The sequence below is a fragment of the Cyprinus carpio genome, chromosome B16 (assembly GCF_018340385.1).
Source record: "Cyprinus carpio isolate SPL01 chromosome B16, ASM1834038v1, whole genome shotgun sequence".
In the NCBI taxonomy this organism is placed as follows: Eukaryota; Metazoa; Chordata; class Actinopteri; order Cypriniformes; family Cyprinidae; genus Cyprinus; species Cyprinus carpio.
The window spans coordinates 26,926,703-26,942,901 of NC_056612.1; the positions used below are offsets into that span (position 1 = coordinate 26,926,703).

At 32.3% G+C, this 16,199-nt stretch overlaps 1 pseudogene; it reads right to left on the reverse strand.

Annotated features, from left to right (window-relative positions):
- Nucleotides 1-16,199, reverse strand: part of LOC109083968 — a 40,596-nt pseudogene that overhangs the window by 6,655 nt on the left and 17,742 nt on the right.

A 16,199-nucleotide genomic window follows, 5' to 3' on the forward strand; every position in this document is an offset into this window, starting at 1 on the left:
ATATTAACTGGAAAAAAAATTTAATAATAATAATAATTATTAAATAAATACATAATTAAATATATATATATATATATATATATTTCAGCAACAACATTTCTCATTTTCATTTAGTTTAGCTTGACATACTAAAATAACTTTGTTTATTTATTTATTCACATTTTAACGCCATGCCAGCATCAAGGCTATTTTCATGGTTATCTAAATAATAATAAATAATAATAAAAAAAAACTACATAGACATAAAAAAAGCACTAAACTACTAAAAATTACGAAACTTTTTTTTAAATTGAATGAAAACAGAAAATATAAACTGATTCAAAATATTAAAAAAAAAAAAAAAAATTCTCAATGGTTCTAAACATACATAACTGAACATTAAACATTAACAGGCCTTTTTCTTAACCCAAAAAGACATAAAATAACACTTAAATTCAACATTTACTCTCCTGATCCAGCAATATGCAAAGCATGCTGGGAGTTAACAACCTGTGGTCTAATTCACCTAACAATACATAACTTTTGAGCTTTATCATCAGTAACAGTGCTACTCTAGGACAATGCCACAGATTCGGGTCTTGGCACACACACCTGTCGTGTTCTTTGTCCACCAAATGGTACCGCGCACGGAAGGCCACCAGATGGGCGTAGTAGGCAGGCGCGGGGATGGAGACGGAGCGGGTACAGCGCACATACGTGTGGCACAACTGGTAAGTGAGCAGCTGGAACTCATCAGCAGTGAAGCAGTTGTCGTCCCACAGAACATGGAAGAGGAAGAGTCAAACACTTCCCTAATAAAAAAGGATACGTCTTCAAAAACATCTTCTACTATAAAGGTACGCTCTCAAAAACATCTTGATACTGTAGCTTGATCAGACTGACAGGGGTGTTGCAAAAACAAGACTTTTATAAAGAAATGTTATTTTAATAAAAATATATTTAATACCATTATCTAATACATAAATTATACAAGAAATTATATTAAGCAAAAAATATTTTATATTTGTATTTATTTTTGCATTGTAACATTTTCTCTCACAATTCTAATTTTTTTTTTCATGCAATTGAGTTTATATCAATTCTGAGAAAAACTGTGAGATTTAAACTCATAATTCTAAAAATTATGACTGAGACATGAACTCTCAATTGCGAGAAAAAAAAAAGTCAAGTTTGTTTCCACCACAGAATAAACACAAATGTAACTGCAACTTTTTTCCTCAAAATTGAGTTTTTCCTCAGATTTGCAAGTTTACATACTTGCAAATCTGAGGAAAAACTCAATTTTGAGGAAAAAAGTCGATTCTGAGAACAAAGTCTGAAATGTGAAATATAAATTCAGGATTGTGAGATAAAAAGTCGCAATTGGCATCCATACATTTAAACACATTTTATTTTATTTTTTTTCCTCAACTTCATATTATAATGTGTCCAGACATTTTTCTTTTGAGTATTTTTGTGCCGTTCACCAATATATACACTCAAGACTGGATGCCTGTGCTGGATTACATAGCAGTTATTCACGTTGCTAAATCCAAATCTGCGTGCAAAATCATTTGTCGAGTGAACAAGGAGCCGTTTTACACACAGCAGGCAGCTTAAAAGGCAGGAGGAAGTGACATTTCTGGCCGTGAAAATGTGCTCGTCTGTACCTGTATTCCAGCATGACTGCAGAGGTAAAAGTCAAACTCGTAGGGGTGTGTGATATCCGTGTCGACTGTCGTACCAGCAGGAATGTTTCCGCTGCGACCCACCTGTGGAGGAAACAAACAGAGTCATTTAAAGAATGCAATCAACGCCAAAATTATGTTTTCAAAAAAGGTGCAGCCTTCAGTTTTGTCTGAAAACACTTCACCAGATGACAATCCAGAGTTCTTAATAAACTAGCCTTAATCTGACCTAGGTATTCTGTTTACTTCAATTTATAACCATTAACTCGGGATGGGCATTGTAGAGTGAGTACCTTGAGCACTCGACATAAAACAAAAAAAAAAACTGCATTAATAGTGTATAGTTTTAAAATTGCTTTTTAAAAAGTATTTTAACACACTACTATATGCTCTTCTACTTATATAAACAAGTAGTGTTGTGATTAACTAATAGTTTTTGCTAACTGAAATAGAGCTGAAATATAATAACATAAATATTAGATTGAAAACTTAAACAGAAAATGTTGCACTGGCACCCTAACTGAAAAAAAAAAGTTTCAGTAATAAAATTAAAAAAAAATAAAGAAAAACACATTAAAAAAATATAGATAGATAGATAGATAGATAGATAGATAGATAGATAGATATAGTTAACTAAAAATAAAACCTTAAAAATGTTAACCATAAAAATAATAATCAACTTGTTTTATTTCATTTCTCTTTTTCATTCAGTTTAAAATAAACTTAAAATTAAATAAATACATATTTGAAACAAAAACACTTTAACCAAAATAAAAAAGGAACATATAAAAAACAAAAACTGATTCCAAATATTAATAAATACTATAATTGTCTCTCAATAATACTAAAAAAAAAAAAAAAAAAAAAACACTAGTAAAATTGACAGAAGCACACAAAATTACTTTGACTAAAGTTGATAAACTGAACAAATAAAAATAAAATGCTAATTCAAAATATTACTAAATGCTACATAAATAATACTAAAATAACACTGGTAAGTAGAAATCCCCTTTTTGGCTCACTTTTTGGGGTGTTAGCATTCAGTGTGACGCATCCTTCATTGTTTTGATGACTGATCCTTCCTGTCACTTCTGTGAACTCAAGTACACTATGCATCTGAAGTCTCTCAATCATAAGCCTTCTTTCATCATAATTTTAGAGTAATCTGACTCTCCAGAGGAGCTTAAACAGGTGGCACACTCACCCTCTCGTTGCGATCGGCACAGAAGAGACGCGTGTGGTGGCGTTTCTGCACCACGATGTACGTGATGCCGGGCTGGTACTCCTTCTCCAGACTGATACAGGCCTCTCGAATGGCCAGCAGCTCATAATACAACACCTGCGAGCAGAAACAGGATCATGTTTTATATTCTAATGAACAGAAAATGACTCTATCAGTGATGGGAAAGACAGACGAGTCCACACCTGTCTAAACTGGCCCTCAGACACGCCGTCCCTGTAGAAGATGATTCTGGTGGGTTTGTAGCGAGTGGACTTGTAGAACTGGATGAGTAACTCTCGCACCATAGAGGCCAAGTCCTGAATTACTTCCTGTCTGGGTCTCTGGACACGCACCGTGGCGCAGTACCTGCTGGGATGAGCGTCCATACTGCCCACCACCTACACACACACACACACACACACACACACACACACACAGAGAGGAAAGTACATTTTATACTTGTGATGTTACTTAAAGGGATACTCCACCCCAAAATGAAAATTTTGTCATTAATCACTTACCCCCATGTCGTTCCAAACCCGTAAAAGCTTTGTTCGTCTATGGAACACAATTTAAGATATTTTGGATGAAAACCTGGAGGCCTGTGACTGTCCCATAGACTGCCAAATAAATAACAGTGTCAAGGTCCATAAAAGGTATGAAAGTCGTCGTCAGAATACTCCATCTGCCATCAGACATGCAATCTGGGTTATATGTTATATACGCCACAAGCTAAACACACGTAGAAGCAGCGCATGCTTGTGGCGTGGATGATACAGAAGAGCATACGCAGCATACGGTGATATGGAGAGACACAGAGGAGACTCTTAACAAAGGAATTATTGAATAAAGTCATTATTTTTGTTTTCTTCACTTACAAAAAGTGTTCCCGTTGCTTCATATAACCCAGATTGCACGTCTAATGGCAGATGGAGTATTCTGACGATGACTTTCATACCTTTTCTGGACCTTGACACTGTTATTTATTTGGCAGTCTATGGGACAGTCACAGGCCTTCCGGTTTTCTTAAATTGTGTTCTGAAGACGACTGAAGCTTTTATGGGTTTGGGGGTAAGTGATTAATGACAAAATTTTCATTTTGTGGTGGAGTATCCCTTTAATGCTATAATATATACAGTCAAACCAAAAACTATTCATACACTTTGACATGACCAAGTGTTTTTTCTTTAATTGCTAATGCAAACTTTTTACACCACAGCTTGGTAATTGGTTGACCTAAAGTGGTATTATCGAATTGTGCACTTAAATTAAACAGCTGACAGCTATTCAATCTAATTCATTACACACCTTTCTATCAAAGTTATCTGATATTATCAAGATGAATTTGTTCTGACAGTTTAACTCCGTGTTCTTGTCATATTTTATTACCATTTTCTAAACTACAGCGAATAAACTGACAATATGAGCAATGTTGAAGGAGTTCAAAGCGACACCGACCGCTGCAATGGAGGGTTTCTTCCCGTCTCCTGCAGGTGGATGCGTCACATCTGCCCCCAGAAAGATGACTGGCTGCTGAAACACTGACGGCCTGAGAAACAGCACACACAAACACTACATTAGTTAAGAGTTCATGAGCCATATTTAACACCATCACAAACCAGCAATGTTGTATAATACTGCGTTGAATAGTGTCTACAAATCAGCTTTGTCCGTATGTAACAGTCAATAAATCAGGGTTTCCCTAAAGGAGGGTTTATGAGTGAACTGCAGGGGTTTCAGGATTTGATAAAGCAAAAAATTAATCAAGTTGAATGTAAAATGAAACCAGTGCCGCACCAAAATAAAAGCTAGAGGATTTTGAATAGTTAAAAGCTTGAGGGTTTGAAAGTTTTAACTTGTAGTCTAAAATAAAACTATAATTATCAAATATTAATTTTTCAACAGTAACTTTAAAATAAATAATGTAGCCTATTAAAGTTAATGCTACTAATAATAATAGTGTTAATTTTGTTAACGAAAAGTATGACGAAAAATGTTCATTGACGAGCTTTTTATCCCTTGACTAAGACGAGACAACAATAAGCTCAATAAACGTTAACTAAGACTATTAACATGCAATTTCGTGGACGAAATAAGACGAGACTAAAATGTATTCAAAAAGATGAAAAACTTTACCAAAAACCTATTTTTATTTTCATTAAAAAAAAAAAAGGGACAAAATGTTATTGCGGACTGCTCAACACGCCTCTACTACGTGAGGTTCAGTGCGGTTGCCAGATATCATCTCCAGTGTCTTGATTATTTTAAGCAATCTGGCAACCATGTGCACGAGCTCGTTCCCCGCCGCCGATGATCTGAAAACACAGACAAACAAACTTGAGTTTAGCGATCTAAATGAAAGCATCACTCAGCCGGTCTGTGTTCTCTCATGAGATCTCGACTGAACTGTTTGAGATTGTGGTTGCTGAATAAATGCACTAACTCAAACGCTGTTGTTTTCATAGAGAAATAGGCTATTGCCATTTGGAATTAGTGGAATTATTTGGAATTTCACTGTTTTAATATTTTTCATATGTTTTAGCAGTTTTCATAATGTACACAGAGAGTTTGCATAAGTCTTTGGTATTAAATTACATAATAAAAAGCCTATCATAATCATATGATTGAGTCCTATTGATTTGTGCTTACTGGTGAAAGTGCAATACATGAAATGCAAAAGTAAATTTCTCAAATGTCAACAATCATTACGATAATTTTGAGCAAAAATAATTTTGATCAGTTTACCATTATACAGCATGATGAAAATTCAACTGAAACCTGACTAAAATGTGCATACATTTCTTTGACTTAAACTTGACTAAACAAAAACAGGACAAGGTTGACTAAATATGATATCTAAAACATACATCTGCGTAAGACTAAGAGTAAACTAAGAATGGCTGCCAAAATTAATACTGCTGTACGGTTAATTAATAATAATCTTAATGCTAAAATGTCAAGTTTTCTTTGACTAAAACTAGACTAAAATGTTGAGACTTTTAGTTGCCTAAAACTTGACTAAAACTCAATAGGATAAGGTTGACTAAAAATGATAAGAACGAACATTTAACACGGGACTAAGACTAAGACTAAAATTGAAAATTGCTGACAAAATTAACACTAAAAAATAACAACCAGTATTCTGCCAAAATAAAAGTTAAATGATTTGTAATGTTATAATTGAGGGTTTTAATATTTACATTTAAGCATTTAAGACAAACATTAGTATTGTAACAGTCTTCCTTTTTATAGTTAAAGATACTATATAATAACAACGATAACCAGTATTTCACCAAAATAAAAGTTAGGGGATTTGAACTGTGTAGTCTAAAATAAATTATTACAATTATCAAATATTCTTTATGTATTTTTTTAATCAAAAACTTGCTTAAAAAATAATATGCAATACTTATATCTGTTTACTTGTATGTCATTTAATCATTAACTGACATCAGAGAACCGTGAACATGCAAACGTGATTGAAATATTAACTTCAATGAAATATTTACTTGATATCACACTGAGGTTTTACGTCTGAAAACGCTTGAGAATCCATGCAATAAATGATAATGATCACTGTTATCAGCTTAGCAGATCCGTTTAAGTTCTGTCAATCAAAACAAGGCGGGCACAGCAGTTACAAACCGTTGATGCGGCACCAGGATGTTGTTGATGCCGCCGAGTTTGACGTTGATTTTGAGGCAGAGGTTGGAGAGCGTCTGAGGCGAGGTCTTCACCACGTTCTTCACCTGAACACACTGAGTGGCCATTCCTAGAAGAGTGTCTCCCACACGCTTCACCTCCGCTGCACAGATCAAACGTGTCTTCATTAGTCTGAGGGCGTCTGGCGGGTGGACGCTCTGCTCTGTGTGTGCCCTTCTTACCGTAGACGGGTGTTTTTCCGGGCAGGATGACGATGATGAGCTGCAGTCCGGAGTAGGTGTTCTTCAGGTGTCTGAACATGGGCTCCACGCTGTCGGCTCCCTGTGCGTACTTACAGAAACACGGCTGACCCTGGATCGGCATCCCAGCGTCCTTTGAGATCTTACGCAGCTGGTCCGTGAAACCCCTGTAGTAGTAGTAGCAGTAGTAGAATATTTTTATTTAATGTCATGTAAGTATCTTAGGCTATTTTCACGGCAAAAACCATTAAAAAATTTTTTTTTTTAAGTATAACAAATACAAAAAAAACCAGCAAACAAACACAAGTCATATTAAACAAGATTTTCTACATTAGCATATGATAAAAATTCTAAACCTTTTTCTGGCAAAATTATACTTAATAACTCTTTAAGTGAATTCACTTCATAAAAGAGTTATCTACATGCATTAAAAGCTGGACAGTCCAAAAAAATATGTTTGACAGAAAGGGGAATCTTGCAAAACATGCACTCAGTAGGGTCTTCACCTTTAAGCAAAAATGCATGAGTCAGTCTTGTATGCTTACATACTATGCAACATCTGGTATATCAAATCTATTTTTAAAAGAGATTAAAAATCTGTTTGAAATTTCCGAATGTATTTCATGTAATCTGAAAGTGTTGAATGTACTGCACTGGTGAGAAACCACAATATTGCTTAGTGCAATGATCAAATTACAAAGGCTGCGATTTAATTAATAAGTATATGCACTGCGTGTTTTAGAGTGAAGCACCGTATTGTGTTCATACATTCTTGTGGTTTTGCATCAAAATATAAAACAATTTAATTAAAATAAAATTACAATATAATAAAATTATATAATTTTTTGCTGAATGCTCCTTTTTTATTTTACAGTTAAGTATTGTTACTTGATATTTATTTAGTATTACATACATGTAAATACATGTAAATATTTTCAAAATATATACTGTATGTGTGTGTATTTATATATACATAAATATACAAAGAACACACACATATATTATACAAACAAAAACTTTTATTTTGGAAGTGATTAATCGCGATTAATCATTTGACAGCACTAATTATTTTATATTGTATTATAATTATATTATATATTAACATTATATTATTATCCTTTTTTAAATCTTGATTTATTTTACAGTGAAATACAGTATTACAATAGTAAAATTTCTTTTTTTATTCAGTAATTCCTACTATTTATTAAGTATATTTAAGAATAATTTTACTATTATTATTATCATATTTTCTTAAATAGTCAAATTTTATTTTACAGTGAACTATTACAATAGTAACATTTCCTATTTTGTTTTAATTTAAAGTAATTTAGTTATTTTACTACAAAAGCTTTATTTTATTTTTTTTGCTATTAATACCAGTACTACTACTACTAATAATAAAAACAATATAATTATTATTTTATAGCCATGCTGATATTTATTTATTTATTTAAAGAAATTTTGGCCAAATTATGCAGCCCTGCAAACAAACATACAGTAGCAAACCTGGATTTTTTTTTTAAACCTAATTTTGAAAATCACAATTGCAATTATTATTAGAAAAATTGCAATCAGATTTTCCCTCCAAATCCTGCGGCCCTGATACCTTTAAGCAGGAAGTAAGCCAGTGCTGACAGTCAGTATGTTGTGCAGTCTTACTTGAGGATCTCTTCTCTGCACTGTCTCTGAGTGGCGAAGCAGGCGATGGCCCACATCTTGATCTCCACGCCGGTGTGGAACTGTTTCCCTCTCATGTCCCAGACTCCATGGCTAGGTGTGGCTACAGTGCGGTTCTGTAACGACAGCTCAGGGTTGATCTGCTGCACAGGACGTGTGAGAGCACAAACACAACAGCATACGTCTGACACTGACACTGAACATGAGAGGAACTCATGAAGCTGCCCAGTGACTGAACTCAAACAACTGTACAAGTACATTTCACAAAACAAGCCTGTATATAGGGAAGATCGGAGACAATTATAACACACATCAAAATCAGAATCATAAGCTAGCATGATTACTAGATTTCTACTTTTTTTTTTTAAATCAAATACTTGTGCTCACGATTATGTAAACATCCAAAATTGTATACATTATATGCACCACATATTTATAATTATTTTACATCATTATACATGAACACTTATAACAATATTTAGAACAATTTTGTGAAAATCACTCAAAAGTCATATTCTGCACCTAAAGATTTGTAGACTGTTACTAAAACATAATAAAATTGTACATTCTAATAAATTACATTTGTAGCTCAGAAAAGGGTCACTTAAACTGTAAAAATTGCACAAAAAAAAAAAATTATATATAAATATAAATATATATATATATATATATATATATATATATATATATATATATATATATATATATATATATATATATATATATATATATATATATATATAAATAATTAAAATAATAATAATAATAAGAATAAGAAATATATATATAAAAAAATCATATAAATTATTATAAATATATAAAAGGGTTATTATAGTTAACAAACCAAAACCATAAAATCACTTTTGTTACTTGAAAAAAAAAAAAAAAAATTATCTGTTCTCTCATTTTCATTTAGTTTAACTTGATGTACTACAATAGTTAAAATTAAAATGAATAGTTGAAATGAAAATGAACAAACTACATAGGCAAAAATAAAAATACACAAAACAAATTAATAAAACTAATATTAATATGAAAACAAAACAAAAATAATCAAAATGTTACAAAAAATATAATATATAACTATAGATAACTATTTTATATTATAATATAAATATATTTCCAACTACAATAACTAAAATAACACTGATGTATATAATATAGAATAAATAAATGAATTCTAACATATTTTCATATAAAAATGTTAAGTAAAAAAAATAAATAAATATTTAAAAAACAATAAAAGAAATGATGTTGTATTGATATGCGCTTTTATCTGACAGTAGTTAGTGCTTGCAACACCAAGATCATGGGTTTGATTCCAGTGATCTCGGTTTTTATGGGGAAGCACAAACCTATAAAATGTATACCTTTGATGCAATACTTTGGATAAAAGTGTCTACCATAGACTCCGATTTCCTGTCAATTAAAAGCATGTAAATGTAAAAAAAAAAAAAAAAAACTAAATCACACAAAACCAAAATTCAATCTCAGACTATACAGAAAGACTAACTCTAAGAAAATATGCATTCTTTCATTTTGAAATGGTGCATACAAGTAACTATAGAAAATCACTGCAAGCTGGTTTATTTAGGGAGTTATTTCTCTCACACACACACACACACACACACACACACGCACACACACAGCAGCAGTTAGGATCTGTTAGTTCCTCCTGGAGAGGGCCGTTCATTCATTCAGACAGACAGACACAGAGAGATGTGGGTGATTGAAAGGAAGGGTACCATAAAGTGCTCTGTGCTCACCCTGCCCCCGTACTGCAGCATGGGCGCAGGCAACACACGCCCCGTCACGTGGGCCATCTCGTCTCGCACCTTAAACTGGAACTCCTGCACAAACGGGTCTGCTTCATAGTTAGCACTGCGCACCTGCAAACACACACACAAACACCTGCTGACACATTCTGCAAGAACAGGAGACAGCGGTAGAGCTGACGATCAATGAAAATGAGCTCTCTTCAGCTAACATGATTTCATTTGCTCAAAATATTTCATTTTAATACGTAGTACATTCTTTTTTGAATGCGTCTAAATAAAACTTATTTTAAAATTCATCATTCACTGTTAACAGATATTAGTTCAAATTCTTAAACCAATAAAGTAGTAACAACATTAACACACATGCTTACCTTTCTAGGTACGAATAAATAGGTTTATAATTAGCTAAACAGTTAAATAAAATTAATAAAAAAAATTACATTTAAATGAATCTGAAATTAAATATAAATATGTGATGAAAAACTTAAAATAAATGTTATCTTGGCAACTAACTAAACGAAAAAAGCACTAAAATTACTAAAACTGAAATAAAAATAAAGCATAACAATATAGCTTAAGAGCTATCATAGAAAGCTAAAAATAAATATTAAAACATAATAAAAATGTCAAAAGCGCATAAACATTCTACAACTAAAATGAAAACTGAAAATATAAATATACAAGCGGGTTAAAAATATTAATAAGTACTATAAGATGAAGTACTAAAATTACTAAAAACTGAAATAAAACTATAAACTTACAATATAAATTATAATAAAAGGACAAAAGGACATGATTACTAAAACTAAAATGAAAACAAAAGCTAATTAAAAATATGAATAAATGTTATAATTTGAAGTACTAAAATTACAAACTAAAAAAAAAAATTAAATATATGTTTAGCTGGAATTTATTTTAATTTTTCCGTTTTCATTTTAATTTTAGTAAGTTTGTGCTTTAGTCATTTTATATATATCTCAATTATAAAAAAAACTAACTTATTAAAAATAAAATGAAAACAGAAAATATTAAAAAAGCCTAATTAAAAATATCCATACTATTAGCTATAATATTACACTACTAATATTGAAATAAATCTGTCTATTAGTCCTAAACTGAATCAGTTTTAACATGCAAATATTTGAAATCAATAAAACTACTCAAATGTTAACACTGCAGTCCTAAAAACAGGTAACACCGTGGCTTTTATTAGCCAGAATTCAGATGATACGAGACTGAAATGAAGAAACTCTCCTGAGACTGACTGAAGACGTTTCATGCTACGAGCTGAAGATATCTCAGCTCAGATCCCGCTGTACTTCACAGTGTAAAAATACTCTCACCGTGGTATTTTTAGCTCCGTCTCAAAGTGAGACTTTTTCGTTTGGTACATTTCATTGGCCTCGTCAGATGCTTTCCACCCACGCTGCCTCTGCACTCCTGTGATTAAGATTCTACATCGAAACGAAAAGAGCCACGGTCTCACTGATTCAGCGCTTGATTGGCTCTCATTTTAATAAGGTATAAAGAGCAGCAGGGCTTAAGTCACAAGTTATCAGCTCAGAACTGACGGCTGGAAGACTGTAACTCTGCAGGGAACGGGGTAAAGAGTTCACAAAGTGCCCTCGTGGAGAGACTGTAGCTAATCAGCTCACAATAAAGTCATGGCTGCCCTCCATTAACACCGAGAGCAACCTCGACTCCTTCAGATGGACAGCAGGAACATGAGAGGAGAGGATTAAACACATAGATGGTGTGGATATGAATTATGTGCGTATGACTATGACTGCCACTCACCAGTCTGCTGATCTCCTCCTGTCTGTCTGGTGCGGATCGCGCTGTGGCTTTGATCATGGTGGACGTTTGATTATCTGTCAGTTTCTTGATGCACCGCTGCCCTGCTACAATATTACACACCTGCGAGAACAGCAGCGAGTAAATTAGGGTTATTATAGTTGACTAATAATATAAAAAAAAAAAAAACTAAAAAATAACATTTTATTTCAGTTAGGGCAGAGGTAACATTTATAAAACCACAATTTACAGTAAAAAACAAACTAAATAATCTAAAGCTAGTAAAAATGATAAATAGAAATAAAAAAAAAATTACTAAAACTTCTACTAAAATTAAAAACTGAAAATAGACATACAAAATCTAATTCAACAAATTAACAAAGTCTACTGATATTAACTAAAAAGAAAGGGCATAAAAATAGTACTTGAATTTAAATAAATATGTTTTATTATTTTATTTCAGCTAGTTGCAAGGCAACATCTCATTTTCATTTAGTTTAATTCAAAGTATTAAAATAACTAAAACTAACAAAAAAAAGTACAAATGACAAAAACAAACAACATTACTACAACCTTAAGTAAAAATAAAGTAAAAACTGAAAATATAAAATCTAATTCATAACATTAACAAAAATTACAAAAGTTGATCACTTAAACCATAAAAAAAATTACTCGTAATAAAACAAATTTTCCCCCCATTTTAATTCAGCTGGTTGCCAAGGCAACACTTCTTATTTCCATTCACCATAACTTTAAATACTAAAAGAACTAAAAGTAAATAAACTAAAACTTAAAAAAAATAAAAAAATAAATAAACCTATAAAAATGACAAACAGAAATACACACAAATAATGACTAAAACGCTAACTAAAATAAAAACGGTAAATATAAAAAAATCTAATTCAAAATATTAACACAAACAATAACAACTACTTGAAATAAAATAAACATTAACCGAAATAAAGCAAAAAAGAAATAAGCGTATTTTATTTCAGCTAGTTGCAAAGGTAACAGAAACTATTCAGGTATATCAAAGACACTAAAATAAGGCTGGTCACAAGAAGAGAGGATGTGTGGATGGCAGCACTGACCTCCAGGGGCAGGTAGGTGTGTTTCTGCTCCTGGCCCACCTGTAGGCAGGGCAGGTGGGGGTATTTGAGCTGCAGGCTGTACTTCTCTCTGAAATACTGAGCTACTGTTCGTTCTACAGTTTGGCCGTTCTCCAACTGCAAAGGGAACCTGGAAGGAATCGAGAAACATGACTGAACTACAATCCACCGCTAGAGGGCATCAGAGAGGAGCGCTAAACTGCTTCCCTCTGTGTGGAACGCATACTAGCACACTACTCTCACTACTCTCACTATTTCTGCAGCATGTACTACGCATACTGGCTCAAGTATGCAAATATCCAGCATGCAACACAATGAGGTCATGTGACACGACAATATACTACAGCTATTGAATTTTCACATACTATATTTTTTAAAGTTATGATAAAATTATTGTACTACAATACTAAGCAGCTATATTTTAAATAATGAGAATAGTAAAAATTGAATTTAATAAAACAAAAATTTTTATTTATTCAAATTTTTTTTTTGCATTCTGAATATACCATCCATAAAGTAGTTAGTATACTATTCAGAACATATTCTTACTACTTACTAACAAAACTGACTAAAATTAATATTAAAACTGTAATTAAAAAATAAGCTAATTCTAAATACATATAAATACTATATATAATAATAGATTATAAACTACAATGTATAATAGTATATGAATAACACTGAAAAAGCATAGTCTGTTAGTCCCAAAATGAATTAATTTTAAAACACACAAACATTTTAAATCAATAAAACTTTTCATATGTTAAGACTTTAACTTCTGCAGTTTTATTAACTAGTAAAAACTGGCCAGAATTCAGATTATGAGACTTTTAAAAACTCTGAAATGAAGAAACGCACAGGATGTTAGAATGAACGAACTGATATTAAATATGAAATAAATAAATACAAACATAAATAGTATTCTAAATATATAACATTCAGAAAGTATATAGTTTACTATTCAGAACCCTGTTTTATAGGTGCACTTTAATTATTAACCCAAACATAAAAGTTTTATGTTTAAGCCATTGAGGAAACACATATTCATAAAACATATTTATGACACTAGGGTGATCATGTGAGGAGCAAAATGCTCCATGTAACATAAAACGGCTTTTATTAGGCCAATAATATGACTAACACTGTCTCACAAGAGTACAATATCTAAAACATTTGTTTTTTGGTATAAAACTTTTAAATTTGAAAACAAATTGCTGAGTGCACCTTTAAATCAAGACAAAAATCAAATTCAAGCAATGTGACTTTTCCCTCTGCAATCATACGATGTATGGTCAGACCATGCTTCACTTCCTCTGACGGTTTAACTCACGTTTGGTGGCTGGCGGGCCGGCGGGTCACATTGCAGACCCGGTACTTCCTCCGCATGGTTCCGCAGTGTGTCACCTCCACCTTCAGACCTGCACACAAGCCAGCCGATGAGAACGGGAGGAGCACAGATGAGCACAGACGAGCACACAAGCACACGTACCTTTGATTTCTTTGGTGAATTTGACTCTGTGGGAGTCTGTGAGGGGCCGAGGCTGCTCGTCGATGTTGTGGATGTCCAGTACCTCACACATGAACTGAATAACTGGCTGTGCTTTGTAGAAAGCCGTGGCTGAAACTGCAAGACAGAAGAGATGAAAACGGATTAAAACAGTCAAAATTAACAGCCAAAATATACTCCTCTGCAGTAAAAAAAAAAAAAAAAAAAGAGCATTTATTAGTGGTGTACCATCATGATTTTGCATATGCAAGAACTACACACATTTTCTTACATTAAAATGTAAGACTTTTTAAGACCTTTTTTAAGACTTCAAAACTGTTTAAATGGCCTGAAAATATATTTAATGCTATTCAAATAAATATACAGTATTCTGAATATAAATAAATAGTATTCTGAATATACCATTCAGAAAGTAGTTAGTATACTATTCAAACATCCTTACTACTTATAAACAGTCAAATTTAAAGACCTTTTTAATTGGTTTACGAACTAATATATCAATATATACAAATTAGATGTTGACCGATATTGGATACTGCTGATATTATGATAATACGTTTAAAGAAAGGCAATGAAAAGATTGTGCTGATATTAATAAGTGTGTATTTTTAATAAAATGGTTAAAAAATTTTTAGTCTTTCTTCCTTTGATGGGCAACCCAGAGAAAAGCTACAAAATGTTGTTAAATTCAATGCCTGATCCAGTATACTGTGTAACCAAAATACCAAATTATATATATATATTATATATATATATATATATATATAATATATATATATATATATATATATATATATATAATATATGATAAAAGGATTTATGCATAATGCAGGACTTTTAATTATAAACAAGCCTAAAATGACTGGGACTCTAATTTTGAAAGGTCTACACATCAATAATGAGAGATGCTCATTCCAAAAAAAAAAAATGAGGGAAATAAAATATCTGCAACATATTACTAGAAAAAACCATAAAAGTAAACATTGTCATAATCAGGGCTTGATGTTTTTTTTTTTTTGGTTTTTTTCTTTTCAAGGAGCACATATGCCCTTACATTTAAAAATTTGCTTAAAAAAAACAAAAAAACTTTAGGGGCGCAATGAAAATTCATAAAATTATTTTATTAGACTGCAAAAAGTATACTAGGTTTTGAAATATTTAAGCTTCAAAAGCTACGTTCACACTGCAGGGCTTAATGCTCAATTCCGATTTTTTTGCAAGGCCGTTCACATTTCCAATTAAATGCGACCTTTTGTGATCTCCTGTGTGAACGTGAAATGACCCAGAAGTGACCCGCATGCGCAGAAGAGTACTCAACGGTCAACGACGTCACTCGTTGTTTGCGGAAGTAGCTACGTTAAACATGGATGTCAACAACAGTGTAGTCAACAGCGGAGCTCTTTTTGCAATATTAAAGTTATTTTCCCAACGGAGCCAGCACAATTACAATCTTCTCGTTTCTTCTCGGTTCCGATAAGAGCCCTTGAGTTTGGCCTGAATAGCTGTCACCCCAAATATTAATTAAATCTGTGACCTCGCTTCC